The sequence below is a fragment of the Heteronotia binoei genome, chromosome 14, assembly GCF_032191835.1.
Source record: "Heteronotia binoei isolate CCM8104 ecotype False Entrance Well chromosome 14, APGP_CSIRO_Hbin_v1, whole genome shotgun sequence".
Taxonomy (NCBI): domain Eukaryota; kingdom Metazoa; phylum Chordata; class Lepidosauria; order Squamata; family Gekkonidae; genus Heteronotia; species Heteronotia binoei.
The window spans coordinates 11,857,699-11,872,328 of NC_083236.1; the positions used below are offsets into that span (position 1 = coordinate 11,857,699).

The 14,630-nt window shown below is 45.0% G+C and overlaps 1 protein-coding gene across 2 annotated transcripts in view; it reads right to left on the reverse strand.

The window, feature by feature from the left end:
• Positions 1-14,008, reverse strand: part of LOC132582502 (sodium/potassium/calcium exchanger 3) — an 85,494-nt gene extending 71,486 nt beyond the window's left edge. For both annotated transcript variants that reach the window (XM_060254097.1, XM_060254096.1), the window contains exon 1: positions 13,935-14,008. The gene's annotated coding sequence lies outside the window, so the exon portion shown is untranslated. The remainder of the gene's footprint in view (positions 1-13,934) is intronic.
• Between the last annotated feature and the right edge of the window lie 622 nt (positions 14,009-14,630).

Sequence of the window (14,630 nt, forward strand, 5' to 3'; positions counted from 1 at the left end):
GCACCTCATTAAGGAAAACAGCCATGTCGACAGGTCCTTCATTCACCAGGTATGTCCCTGAGGAATATAGGAATCCTGATGAAGCTACACAACACTGGGTATTCTGAGCAAGGATTCTCTAGAAGCAGTTGAATAGGATGGGGTCCCGATTCCCCTTGGCTCCAAGAGGTATTTAAGGACCTCTGACACCATCCACAAATTAATTAACCACCAGGACAGCAGTACACAGTTAAATGAGATGCCATTAACTGAGGCATCTGCAAAAATGAGCGTCACTAATGAACAAAAAACAAGGCTGCAGACATTACTATGTGGGATGGCAAGTGAAATGGCGTCATTATTTAGTGTGGGGGCCTAGTTGATAGCAGAGTAACCCCCATTGTTAGACACCTCCCATTTGTTCCTCTGTCTATCTGGATTAATCCAGTTCCTCTTCACAGTAGAAATGCATCAGTGTCTCCCTTTGGCTTCTTTGCAGTTCAAATCCGAAAAATATTAAGAGAAGCCCTACGAGAGTGAAGAAGCTGAGCTGGAGAGGCAGCCGAGCGTTTGGGAACTCAAGAGCAATTATTCAGATGAGGCTCAGAGTCTGCTCGAGAGCAAGCCCAGATCACAGGGCCAGTTGGAAGGCAGAGCCAATTGCCAGGCAGGTAATCGAAAAGAAAAGCAGGTGAACAGGCAGGGAAGCTGATGGGTAGAAAAGAGAGAAGACAGGCAAGGGCACTAGAAGCAAAGTTGAGTGAACCTCATGGGCAAGACCAGAGTTTGGCTGTGGTTCGGCGTTCAGTCAAAAAACAGAAATGTGGAGAGCTCTGCTCAACAAGTGCAACTGGATGCCTATTCTGTGGAGGGGGTGGCAGGTCAGACCCCGCCCCTCCAGCAAGTTCTCATGGGAGACTAGCTACTGCACTTCCAAGGGGGCTGGACTGGGTCTTGGACAATACTCCCTCTAAAGCTGTAGAGTCTTGTGAGCAAAAATTCACCTTTGTGAGCTACTGGAATTAAAGTTGTGAGCCACTGCATAGATTAGTTTGCTCTGGGGCCATTTCTCCTGAGGGAAGACAAAAGTGTACCGGAGGCTAAAAAACTGTGAGCTAGCTCACACTAACTCAGCTTAGAGGGAACAGTGGTCTTGGGGTGAAGAAAAGGCTGTCCAGGGCAAGCAGAGCTTTGCTGGGAGCTGAACACCAACACTGGCTCTCCTTTCTCTAGAGAGCCAGTTTGGTGTAGTGGTGAAGTGTGCGGACTCTTATCTGGGAGAACCGGGTTTGATTCCCCACTCCTCCACTTGCAGCTGCTGGAATGGCCTTGGGTCAGCCATAGCCCTGGCAGAGGTTGTCCTTGAAAGGGCAGCTGCTGTGAGAGCCCTCTCAGCCCCACCCACCTCACATGGTGTCTTTTGTGGGGGAGGAAGGTAAAGGAGATTGTGAGCCGCTCTGAGACTCTTCGGAGTGGAGGGCGGGATATAAATCCAATATCTTCATCTACCTCACAGGGTGTCTGTTGTGGGGGAGGAAGGGAAAGGAGATTGTGAGCCGCTGAGACTCTTTGGAGTGGAGGGCAGGATATAAATCCAATATCTTCATCTATCTCACAGGGTGTCTGTTGTGGGGGAGGAAGGGACAGGAGATTGTGAGCCGCTCTGAGACTCTTCGGAGTGGAGGGCGGGATATAAATCCAATATCTTCATCTATCTCACAGGGTGTCTGTTGTGGGGGAGGAAGGGAAAGGAGATTGTGAGCCGCTCTGAGACTCTTCGGAGTGGAGGACGGGATATAAATCCAATATCTTCATCTACCTCACAGGGTGTCTGTTGTGGGGGAGGAAGGGAAAGGAGATTGTGAGCCGCTCTGAGACTCTTTGGAGTGGAGGGTGGGATATAAATGCAATATCTTCATCTATCTCACAGGGTGTCTGTTGTGGGGGAGGAAGGGAAAGGAGATTGTGAGCCGCTCTGAGACTCTTCGGAGTGGAGGGCGGGATATAAATCCAATATCTTCATCTACCTCACAGGGTGTCTGTTGTGGGGGAGGAAGGGAAAGGATATTGTGAGCCGCTGAGACTCTTTGGAGTGGAGGGCGGGATATAAATCCAATATCTTCATCTATCTCACAGGGTGTCTGTTGTGGGGGAGGAAGGGAAAGGAGATTGTGAGCCGCTCTGAGACTCTTTGGAGTGGAGGGCGGGATATAAATCCAATATCTTCATCTATCTCACAGGGTGTCTGTTGTGGGGGAGGAAGGGAAAGGAGATTGTGAGCCGCTGAGACTCTTTGGAGTGGAGGGCGGGATATAAATCCAATATCTTCATCTATCTCACAGGGTGTCTGTTGTGGGGGAGGAAGGTAAAGGAGATTGGGAGCCGCTCTGAGACTCTTTGGAGTGGAGGGCGGGATATAAATCCAATATCTTCATCTACCACACAGGGTGTCTGTTGTGGGGGAGGAAGGGAAAGGAGATTGTGAGCCGCTCTGAGACTCTTCAGAGTGGAGGACGGGATATAAATCCAATTTCTTCATCTACCACACAGGGTGTCTGTTGTGGGGGAGGAAGGGAAAGGAGATTGTGAGCCGCTCTGAGACTCTTCGGAGTGGAGGACGGGATATAAATCCAATATCTTCATCTACCACACAGGGTGTCTGTTGTGGGGGAGGAAGGGAAAGGAGATTGTGAGCCGCTCTGAGACTCTTCGGAGTGGAGGACGGGATATAAATCCAATATCTTCATCTACCACACAGGGTGTCTGTTGTGGGGGAGGAAGGGAAAGGAGATTGTGAGCCGCTCTGAGACTCTTCGGAGTGGAGGGCGGGATATAAATCCAATATCTTCATCTACCACACAGGGTGTCTGTTGTGGGGGAGGAAGGTAAAGGAGATTGTGAGCCGCTCTGAGACTCTTTGGGGTGGAGGGCGGGATATAAATCCAATATCATCTTCTTCTAGTCTGTGGCCTCGAGCTTCTCACTACAGAGGGAGCCTGTATACAGAGGGGCCAGCCACCTTCCCCTTCCCGTTCAAATCCCAGCCAATCCTGACAGAGGCCTCGTGGAAAAAACCTGGTTCTCTAAAATTTATTGTCTGTTTAAAAATTTGGTTCAGACTTCGGATGTGGCCTGTTTGGTCAATACAATTCAGAAACGGCCTTGCTAAAGCTGGAGCACCCTGGCCTTGTGAAACCACAGATAACACCCAGCGGGAGGGAGGAGGAAGATATGTGGTCCCAGCTTCCAATTGGCCGCATTCCATTCAGTTAAGGTCTAGGATTCGCACCTGTGAGAAAGAGGGAACCAAGCTGCAGATAGTTTTGCTTCTTCTCCCCCTGGTCAGATCACTGTTTAGGTCATCAGCTTTGCTACTGGCCTGACAAATTCATCTGGGGTCCCTATTGATCTTTAGGCCTGAGACCATAAGGGTCTTCATTTACGGACAGACTGCATCTTATTCAATCTTTCGTATTTCCCAAATGGTTATTTTTTTTTCACTCCATCCTGACCACTTTATCTTCTGAGCTCATCAATTCATGGCAAAAAAGTTTGAACTCTGTTTTGCAGCAGCACAAGAAACCCAGATGCACAAGGGTGGCCTAAATTTTCCTGACCTACGCACTTACTAACAAACATAATGAAAATGATACAGAAAGGTGATCTAGCCAACTGGCTGAAACCTCTATTCATACTCCATTCACCTTTGACCAGTTTGGAGAGAGCCAGTTTGGTGTAGTGGTTAAGTGTGTGGACTCTTATCTGGGAGAACCAGGTTTGATTCCCCACTCCTCCACTTGCACCTGCTGGCATGGCCTTGGGTCAGCCATAGCTCTGGCAGAGGTTGTCCTTGAAAGGGCAGCTGCTGTGAGAGTCCTCTCAGCCCCACCCACCTCACAGGGTGTCTGTTGTGGGGGAGGGAGATAAAGGAGATTGTGAGCCGCTCTGAGACTCATGAGTGGAGGGCAGAATATAAATCCAATGTCTTCTTCTTCTTCTTCTTCATTCAAGAAGTAATTTGAACAGACTCTCACTCCCATCCTGCCTCAATTTAACATCTATTTAACATCTATGCTTCGCTTATGGGACACAGACAAATTATTTCCAGGTACCTCTAGATACTCATCTTTTCTGTTTCAGAGACGGTTTCTTCCTGGCAATGATTCCAAAATAGCCAAGATCTGGAGACCAGCTGATTTGACACAATTAGTGGATATAGCCTCCGAATCTGGACTTTTACCCAAAACAACGCTGGAACACAAGCTACACAACTCTGTTCCTTGGTTTTTCTATCTGCAACAATCAGTATGCAACAACAACTCTTAATCTTCCAAAAATCATGACTTCTCATTCCTTCTTTGAAACTTTTCTCAACAATTCGGAAAATACTTCAAAAGGACTGATACCATGTTTTGTTTTGTTTTGTAAAAGTTTTTCTCAGTGTCTATCTGGAATTTAATTTTCTTTTGAAAAGACCCTAATTAAGAATTAGAACTCTTGGACTGGATTCCATAGTTTAATGACTGGAAGTAGATGACTAAGTACTAAAAAAAAAATCATTTATTGTTCCATATGTTCCAGCTCATCTCCCTCTCTGGCTGCATTTCTAGCACTGATGCACTATCACTGATTTTACTCAGTCTGAAATCAACACATTATTTCACTTGGAGAGACCCCTCTCTACAGTTTAAACAGATGAAAAGGAGGGTGGGGGTGGGGAGGAGAGAAACCTAACAGTGCAGCATGCAATCTTTATTCGTGGAAAGGAACAAGAGTCCAGTAGCACCTAAGAAAATTTGTGGCAGGGCATGAGCTTTTGTGGGTCACTCCTCATTTTTCAGATAAAGCTAGAATGTGAGTCCACTGGTCCTTATATCTTGGAGAGTGGAGAGATTTCAGATGACAAAAGACAATAGCAGGCACTGGTAATGAGACCAGAAACCTAGGTCTCAATTTAATCCTGGAGGATGCATTGAGCTTCCTCAATTGCAATTCAGTAGTCTCTCTATTTCTAATCTCCTTTTGAAATTCCTTTGTAAGAGAATGGTTACTCTTAGGTCAGCAACTGTATGTCCTGGAAGGTTAAATGTTCCCCCAATGGTTTTTGAATGTTTTGTTTTCTAATGTCAGACTTATGCCCATTTATTCTTTGCATCCTCCTGGATTGAATCCTCCTGGACCAAACTGAGACCTAGGTTTCCTGTCTCAGTGTTTGGGTGTGACAGGATCAGACAAACCAGTTCACAACGAACCACGAATTGGCCATTTTAAACTCAAATCATGATTCATGTTTTGGTTCATTCCCATCCCTACTCATAAGGCTTCTTTTCCTTACCCAATACTTAGGCTCATAATAACACAAAACATTTACAAATCAAAACACCACACTCACCAAGTCCTGACTGCTATTATTTAACAGCAGCTACCTCATGAAAGCTGAGTAGTGGTTAGAGATTCCTAACTAGGATCTAGGAGACTCAGGTTTGAACCCCCATTCTGCTGTGGAAGCTCACTGGAATGACTCTGGGCCAGTCATCTACATTCAGGCTGCAATCACACACAAAGATGCACTTTCAGTCCACTTCCAATGCCCTTTCCAACTGGATTTTGCCAGTTTACACAGCAAAATCCAGTTGGAAAGTGCACTGAAAGTGGATTGAGAGGGCATTATTTAGTGTGTGTAATCACAGATTAATTTACCTCACAGACTGCTGAGAGGATAAAATGGAGGAAAAGAGAATGCTGCTCTTGGTCCCCATGTAGGAGAAACACTGGATATAAATGAAGTAAATATATAATAAGTATAGTTGAAAGGGAAAGGCAGATAAAAGATAGGGTTAGTGGGTGAGAAAGAGAGAAGGAGAGAAGAAAACAGGAAAAGGTGAGGATATGGCAGGCTATAGGAGGGAAAAGAAGAAGTACCGCATGTGGAAAGAGAAACAGGGGAAAGTGAGGTGCTCCTCCCAAGTCCTTGAGTGTTCTCCAGGACCTCACTGCACAACTAGACCTGGCAGACTGAGCCAAACTGCCAGGGTAGGGAAGAAGGGAAAGCTGAAGACACTGAAGCAGATAAAGGTAGATGAAGATGTTGGATTTAAACCCCGCTCTATACCCTGAATTTCAGAGTCTCAGATCGGCTCACAACCTTCTTTCCCTTCCTCCCCCACAACAGACACCTTGTGAGGTGGGTGGGGCTGAAAGAGCTCTCACAGAAACTGCACTTTCAAGGACAACTCTGTGAGAACTATGACTGACCAAAGGCCATTCCAGCAGCTGTAAGTGGAGGAGTGGGGAATCAAATCCGGTTCTCCCAGATAGACCACTACACCAAACTGGCTCTCAAGCAGGTTGGCTGGTCTTACAGGTGGGGAGAAGAGAAGAAAGCAGGAAAACAGAGATGCCAAGGGGGCTGCCGGAGAAGGTAAAGATGGTTAAATGAGATGGCCCCTTAGCGTTGTCATGTTCCAGAGATCAATTTCCTTGGAGAAAATGGCTGTGCTGAAAGGTGGAGTGTATGAAATTATCCTCTGCTAAGGTCCCTCCCCTCCCCAAACACCACCATCCCAGGCTCCACCCCCAAAATCTCCAGATATTTCCCAACCCAGGTCTGGCAAACCTATGGCCTCCCTGCAAGTCCTTGCAGGCCCTCCACTTGTCTATATGTAATCTGCATGAGGGATGTCTCTGTGAAGGTGAGAATTCCGCCTTCTGTGGCTCAGGCACTGGAATGGAGCTCGGTAGGTAAGGGGTGCATGGTAGAAAAGGGGCAGGATGCAATGGTGCCTGGGTAGGGGATGCTACAATGAATGTTGCCTGGCAGGTCATCGGAACAGCATGGAAAGGGCTGTGGCTTAGGGGGAGAGCATCTTTGCATGCAAAGGGTTCCGGCTTCAATCCTTAGCATCTCCAGCTAAAACAATCAGGGAGCAGGTGATGTGAAAGTCCTCTGTCTGAGGCTCAGGAAAGCCACTGTCAGTTAGAAGAGACAAGATCAATTTTGATAGATCAAGGGTCTGACTCAGTAGAAGGCAGCTTCATACGAGCTAACGGCAAAATCCCCAGTTAAGCCAAACAGACAATATCCTTGGTTTTGGCCTCATGCCTCCAGGTGTCACTCCTTCCCTTCGATGCCGAAAAGGTGCTGAAGTCCTGAAACCTCAGGTCCAAATGAGACCCTGACGTCCCTCTGTTTGCCTTTATTTGAGAGCAGAGAAACTGTGATATCTGAGCACAGCAAATAAACGTCTTTTCTCTGTATAGCAAGCCAAACAATAATGCCTGGTTGCCTCGTTACAGCTTAGAATGTTCCATTACAAAATCTAGCACCTAATAACCAGCAAACTTGATCAGGTTTGCAGCCCATTAGATGACTTGCCAGTTCTCTCGTACCAGGGCAGTCATCCGCTTGGAATTCTTCTCTCACTACAAGAGAGTCTGCAATGGAGAGGAAATGCTGATCACTCAAGAGACATAAACCTTGGGCCAATATAAACATGCAAAAAATAGTATGCGGTACAGTCCTTCCTTGACAGTGTCACTTCAGACTGCAGCTGAGAGACGGCTGAACATTTACTTTTGATTTATTCAGATCATTTCTTATCCTGCTTTTATCCCCAGTGCTGACCCAAAGTGAAGTTTGAAAAATGTAAATACAATTTAAACAAACAAAACAGAGTATTAAACAAGCAGAAAAAACAAGTGGCAAGCCCTGTTTCCCTATAGCAAGAAAGCTCCCTATATGTGGAAAGGACCATTCCAGAGAAAATATTAATCTACAACCTGAATATTTCAAAGTTTTGGCAACTTTTGATTTACTCATTTTCCTTTCCCCCACTATATGTTGTATGCATTTATTCTGTAATAGTCTGTCTCGTGTTACTGTCAGAAACAGTGCTTGTCAGTTAACTGACTATAATATTTTTAATTTCATTTGGTAACATTAAATCATAGAATCATAACAGTTGGAAGAGACCTCCAGGGTCATCTAGACCAACCCCCTGCACAATGTAGGAAACTCACAAACACCTCCCCCTAAATTCACAGATCTTCATTGCTGTCAAATGGCCATGTAGCCTCTGTTGAAAAACCTCCAAGGAAGGAGAGAAGAGCTCACCACCTCCCGAGGAAGCCTGTTCCACTTAGGAACCGCTATAACAGTTAGGAAGTTCTTCCTAACGTTGAGCCGGAAACTATTTTGATTTAATTTCAACCCATTGGTTCTGGTCCTACCTTCTGGGGCAACGGAAAACAATTGCACACCATTCTCTAGATCAGGGGCTCTAGATCATCTAGAGCAGGGATGGCCAATGGTAGCTCCCCAGATGTTTTTTGCCTACAACTCCCATCACCCCCAGCCATTGGCCATGCTTGCTGGGGCTGATGGGAGTTGTAGGCAAAAAACAACTGGAGCGCTACTATTGCCATCCCTGCTCTAGATGACAGCCCTTCAAGTACTTGAAGATGGTGATCACATCACCTCTCAGCCGCCTCCTCTCTAGGCTAAACATGCCCAGCTCCTTCAACCTTTCTTCATAGGACTTGGTCTCCAGACCCCTCACCATCTTCATCGCCCTCCTCTGGACCCATTCCAGCTTGTCTATATCCTTCTTAAAATGTGGTGCGCAAAACTGAGCACAATACTCCAGGTGAGGTCTTACCAGAGCAGAGTAAAGCGATACCATCACTTCATGTGATCTGGACACTATACTTCTGTTGATACAGCCCAAAATTGCATTTTGTCTTTTTAGCCACCACATCAAATCTCACAAAAGCTGCGGTGATGCTAGAATAACTGGGGCTGAAATGCCCTGAATATTTATTATTTGAATATGCAGGGGGGAGGGGTTGGGGGGGGGGGTTGGAAGAGAAGCAATGTGCTTATGTCCTCATGTGCGTGTTTTTATATTAATTGGCACAAGTTACAAGATGATTCTGCTTGTCACTCAGAGATTTAACCTCTAGAGGCTCAAAGGATGGAAGATGCAAACAACATGCTTGCAACCTTGTAAAAGATATCTCTGTAAGGGCAATTTGGACAGTTTTTCTTTTATAACCAGGGACAGGCACCTGGAAATAGGAACAATCCCCAATGAATGGGAACAGCTGGAGTGCGTAGACGTCACCGCCTGGAGGAAAAACATCTCTGACGAAGGGGCCAGGCATTCTGTGCCTCAGTGGTAGCCCTGAGAGTGGAGGAGCAGCGCAGAGCTCTCTTGCGGTGAAGTGTCACTCTGGGACATGAAGACTTCCTGAGCCATCTCAGCAGAGCTTTTTAAATAGGCGTGTTAATATTTAATTTTGTTTTCTGTTTTTAACATAGTGGAGGATTGCTAACACAAGCAGCAAAGCGAGGAAACGGCAAGCAAGGACGTGCCCAAACGTGACCTCGTACTGCAGAAAACCAAAAGGGTACATGACATAAACTGGGGAGGGATGAATTAATGGCCTGTTGGTTGGGACAGAATCCTCATGATTGCAGCTACATAAGCTGCATATAAAAGTTGGGGGTGGAATCCCCCTCACTGAATAAGCAGTCCACAAAAACTCAAGTCTATTTTCTTCAGCCAAGCAAAAAAGAAGCACTAATGGCAAGAAAGCACACAACTCCCCCTCTTATTTGAAAATTGATTTTAATTATAATGGAATTGAACATAAGACTATGAAACACTCAGCCACGTGGATCAGTTTCCTAACAAGCCTGCTCAAGGTGACCACGGCCCCCACGTGGCTCTTCCTACCTCACAGCCACCTCCACAAGTGACGCCAGATGCCTTCATGAAATCTCCAGCATGCTGTGAAAATGATGTACGCCAACCATTTCCTTTTCAAGCGATAATCTCTCAAAGTGGCTATTAATTAAATTAATGGGGTTTATTCGGTTATAATAATCCGACGGATATAACTTTTCAATTCCCATGAACAGATGTGGATTTAAAAGTTACATGTTATTAGTCCTCAGCTGCTATTATTACTGTAAAGAAACACAGCATACAGGTTCCCTGTTTAAAAATATGCTTTCCGAAGAAAGAAGAGGGGAAGTTTTATGAGGGCGGGTGTAAACTCCCTAGTGAATCAAATCAAAGGAAATTCTCCAAGAATGAATCATTCTTTCCATGCTTTGTGATGTGTAAGAGCTCCGAATCCTCTGATGATCTTTGCTAGATAGATCATAGATCTTTGCTAGATAGATTTAGATCTGATCTATACAAGAAACACAAGTTTTGAAATCCACAGAGCAGGTTATGTGGGGGAAAGAAACGTTAGGGATGCTTTGAGGAAGAAAAGGGCAGTTGGGGGAAAGGTTAAACACCCCTCCCCATCTCTCTGCTTCAATTCACCCCCTCCTGATGCTTCTTTATGGCAAAGAATGAGCTGTTGAAGATTTCTTACATGCATTCGTGTGCACCATGGGGTCTCTCCCACATTTGAGTAAGGACAGAACTATATATTACAAGACAAAAAGGGGTTTCTCGCAGTATGATTGCCTTACAATGCAAATGCAAAAATGGGGGGAGGCATCTGCTGCACAGGGGTACTTAACCCCTTCCCCACCCCGTCTCCCTTGTAAATGCCTCCCCAATGTTTTAAATTTGGGTCCCCCCCCCAGTCAGAGCATCGGGATCCAAACCAAACAAATTTGGGGAAAAACAGCTGGGAAGAAAAAGTGAGTCCCTATAGGATGAAGTACTTCTAACCGAAACTCCCTCTAAGCTGTGGAGTCTTGTGAGCAAGAATTCTACTTTGTGAGCTACTGGCAATAAAAATGTGAGCTGCTGCATGCATTCGTTTGCTCTGGGGCCATCCTTCCTGAGCTGAGACAAAAATTTGTGAGCCGGAGGCTAAATAAACTGTGAGATTGCTCACACTAACTCAGCTTAGAGGGAACACTCCTTCCAACCATCCAAAAAAACCTCATCCACAAGCGCCTGCCTCTACATTTTGTTTGTGTTTAAGTTCACTAGTTTCCTATTATCTAACTGTACCGCTATATATTCTTGTTTTTATTCCTTCTGTATCATGTTTCTCTTAATATGCCAATAAAGACAGACTGATTGATTGACGGATAATTCCATGCATTCCCATCATCAGGTTTGATTGACGGATAATTCCATGCATTCCCATCATCAACCCACACAGGTTTCAGAATAGGCATTTGTTGAGGTATTTAATCATTCTGCTTTTAGACTGTTCATCTGAGCAGGGCCTTCTTCAGGTGCCAACATACAAATGGGCAAAATCAACAACTGTTCATGCGTGTCCCTTGTGTTGTGGCTCCCACCTTGTGGAATGGTCTGCCTTAGAAGGTCAGGAAAACTCCCAATTTTCTGGCTGTCTGCAAACTATGCAAAGTGGATGATTATTTGTCAGAGATGCTGTAGGCTGATCCTGCATGGAGCAGGGGGTTGGACTAGATGGTCTGTATGGCCCCTTCCAACTCTATGATTCAAGAGGGCCTTTTTGCACACGAAAAGGGGACTATATTAGAATGAAATGGTTCAAAAGTTGCATTGGTAAAGGGATAGGCACTGTGGCCTATTCTGCTATTTTGCTACACCGTTTTAAATTTCTGCTTGTTTCCAGATTTCTGTAGTCCAAATCCTATCGCACTCTTCATTGGAGGTCCCATTCCATTGATTGTACTTGATGTACACCATGTAATCCATCCTGAGTTTCAGAGAGAAAGGTGGACAATAACTAACCTAAATAAATAAATGCCCTTAATAGTAAAGGAAAGGCTATGTGCCACATTTAAAAATGAAAGAAAAAGGCAGCCAAATACCTAAAGCATGGGGTGGGGGAGACTGATGGCTGTGCCAGCATTTGCTTTGTTAATAGGCAGGTCTCTCATTTCAGTTACAAGCCAAGAGGCAGTTGGGCTCAACTGTGGCTGAGACCAAAAGAGAGTCTGTCTTAAGAAGGCTGAGACCAAAAGGATAGCTATGATGTCTCCAATCCAAAACGCTATGCAAATTCTGTGTCTTTGCAAAGGAGATTTGACCCCTCTTCCTTCTGTTTGTGAGCTTAGTTATGGTAATACAGTCCTTAATTCCTACCCTTAGAAGTGTATTTGTGCAAGCTATTTAAAAACCTTCAACGTGCCAAAACTTTTACATGGGCACATCCTTTCAAAAGGTCTATTTTGTCCTTGTGGTACAGAGGCGATAGAGATGGTGTCCTCTGTGCTGTTGTTGTGTAACTACTGCAATGGAGTGAGAGCTGATGTAATTGCTCCATTCTTGACTACAGTACCAGCTGATTACCCTTTTTTTCCCCCTTGCTGAAGAGAATGTAACGTATCACTGAAAAAGTGCCTCTCTTTCTCAGTGTATCCACTGAGTCTAGATTCTGAATGCTGAATGAAGTCTGTTAATCAAACACGTACAATTGCTTTATTTTGTTTTAATGATTATGTTATTGAATGGCATATGGACTGTATAAAACTATCATGTCTTTTTGAGTAGTTGGCAGTCTCTGAGAGGGCATAGTGCTTCATAGGGAATTCAGGCAAAACAGGAGAGCACTTCAGAAGGAAGAAACAGATTCCAGCAAGAGGGATGTCAGTGTGGTGACTCTTTAGTGACCATGGCTAGCAGCCACTGATAGACCTGTCCTTCCTGAATCTGTCTAATGTCCTTTTAAAGCTGCCTTTATCTGTGGCCATCATTGCATCCTCTGGCAGCAAAATCCACATCTTAATCACTCACTGTATAAAGAAATATTTCCTTCCTTATTAGTCAGTCTAATACGAACATAAGGATCATGTGGAAGCCACTGTATCTGCTAAAGGGAGGAACACTTGAACATGAGGTACTGACAGATCCTTCCATAAAAGAAGAGCTCTCCTTTATGAGGAAGAGGCACCTGACACTCCAAGAGAACATCCAGATGGCCAGTGTTGTGCTGGAGATGAGGGTAATGTATTATGTATTGTAACGTCACTGGCGGAAGTGGAGTGCAGCTTCTTAAGTCTTGGAAGCCACACCTAGGTTAATGGATAAAAACCTGGCCGAATGTTCTGTGCCTTTCCCCGCCTGGACTAAAGAGGAGCACAGCTGTGCTCAAGAATCCCTTGGCAAATTATCCCCTGGGAAGATGGATGATCATCAACTGGGAAGTGAGAACACAATAGGAATATGCAAGAAGGGGAGATGACAAGCAGCTACCAAACCAAGGAATGAATGGGTAGTATAGAGTAAGGTGGCAAAACCACACTGGGACATTGGAGAAGAACTTCTTACTCCTCCAGGCAGCTTAGAATCTAGGCACTAAAGCAAAGAGGTTCCTGGTTCAGTGCTCAGATTAGACTAACAGATATCCAGGAACCTCCTGCATACAAATAAATACAGTGCATATCTGTTCATCTGTTACTTTCTCCCTATGGGGAGGAGAAGAGTGCATATGCGACTTGCGAATTCTCCCGGGCATTTAAATGCTGAACTGGCCCAGTTGCCTGGAAAATATGCCTGTTAAATCAGCCTCAGTGTAGCTCTGACTCAAGATCAATTCAAAATGGATTCAAACCCCTCAAAGGAGACTTAGTGTTTCTGCAAAAGCTTTTAATGTACTGGCATGAGAACTGATAAGAATAAGCACAACAGAAGACAGTAACAACTTGCTGTAAGAACCCTTGCAAACACGCTGGTTCCAATGAGCACCCCTGAATCAAAAACAGCCCGCTAAAGGAAGTGAGAGATTCCTTTCTGCCGAAAAACTAAAATGTTACTTTTAAAAATGCTGGTGGTATTTCAGGCACAAGGCTTACTGCCGATTCATGTTCTGGATTTGCTGACTGCTTTTTAAACCTTCTGATTAATTTTACAGACTGCTTCACATTTTCCCTTCTACAGTGTCTCCCCCACCCGCCCCGAGATCTTTTGAAGGAAAACGATTAAAACCATCCTTAATAATCCAAGCAGTAAATATATACATTTGTATATAGGAAAATGGGGACTCACACAGAAAGCGTGCAAGAATACTGCTCCGTGCCGTCGATCCTCATTTGTGAAGATGTCGCTTGGGAATTCATTGAGAGCTGAGAAGGAATAGAAAAAGAGTCAAGCTACTGGAGACAGTGCATTCATCGTAAAAACACTTTAGCGAAATGAGTCAAGTGCCACTATAGGTTGGTGAACCTTGTGTGGTCCCCTGCCATGGAAACCATTCAACTCTTTCATGTTACTTTTAATTTATTTCATCTGTCCCCAGGCCATTTAAAGCTTTCAGTGTTCTATTCCATGATCCTGGGCAGCATGGGGAAATTGTACCCCCATATAACAACAAAAGAAGTCCTGTGGCACCTTTGAAGCCTAACCAAATTTATTGCGTCAAAAGCTTCTGTGAACCAAAGACCTCCTTGGGGAGGGACGGTGGCTCAGTGGTAGAGCATCTGCTTGGGAAGCAGACGGTCCCAGGTTCAATCCCAAAAAAGGGTCCAGGCAAAAAGGCATGAAAAACCTCAGCTTGAGACCTGGAGAGCCGCTGCCAGTCTGAGAAGACAATACTGACTTTGATGGACTGAGGGTCTGATTCAGTATAAGGCAGCTTCATATGTTCGTTTGATGAGAGGCAGAGTGTAAACGTACTGGCCAAGGGGCGCTGTTTACACACAACAGCATATATCACATTAGAAAGTGTCCCACAATGAGCTCAAT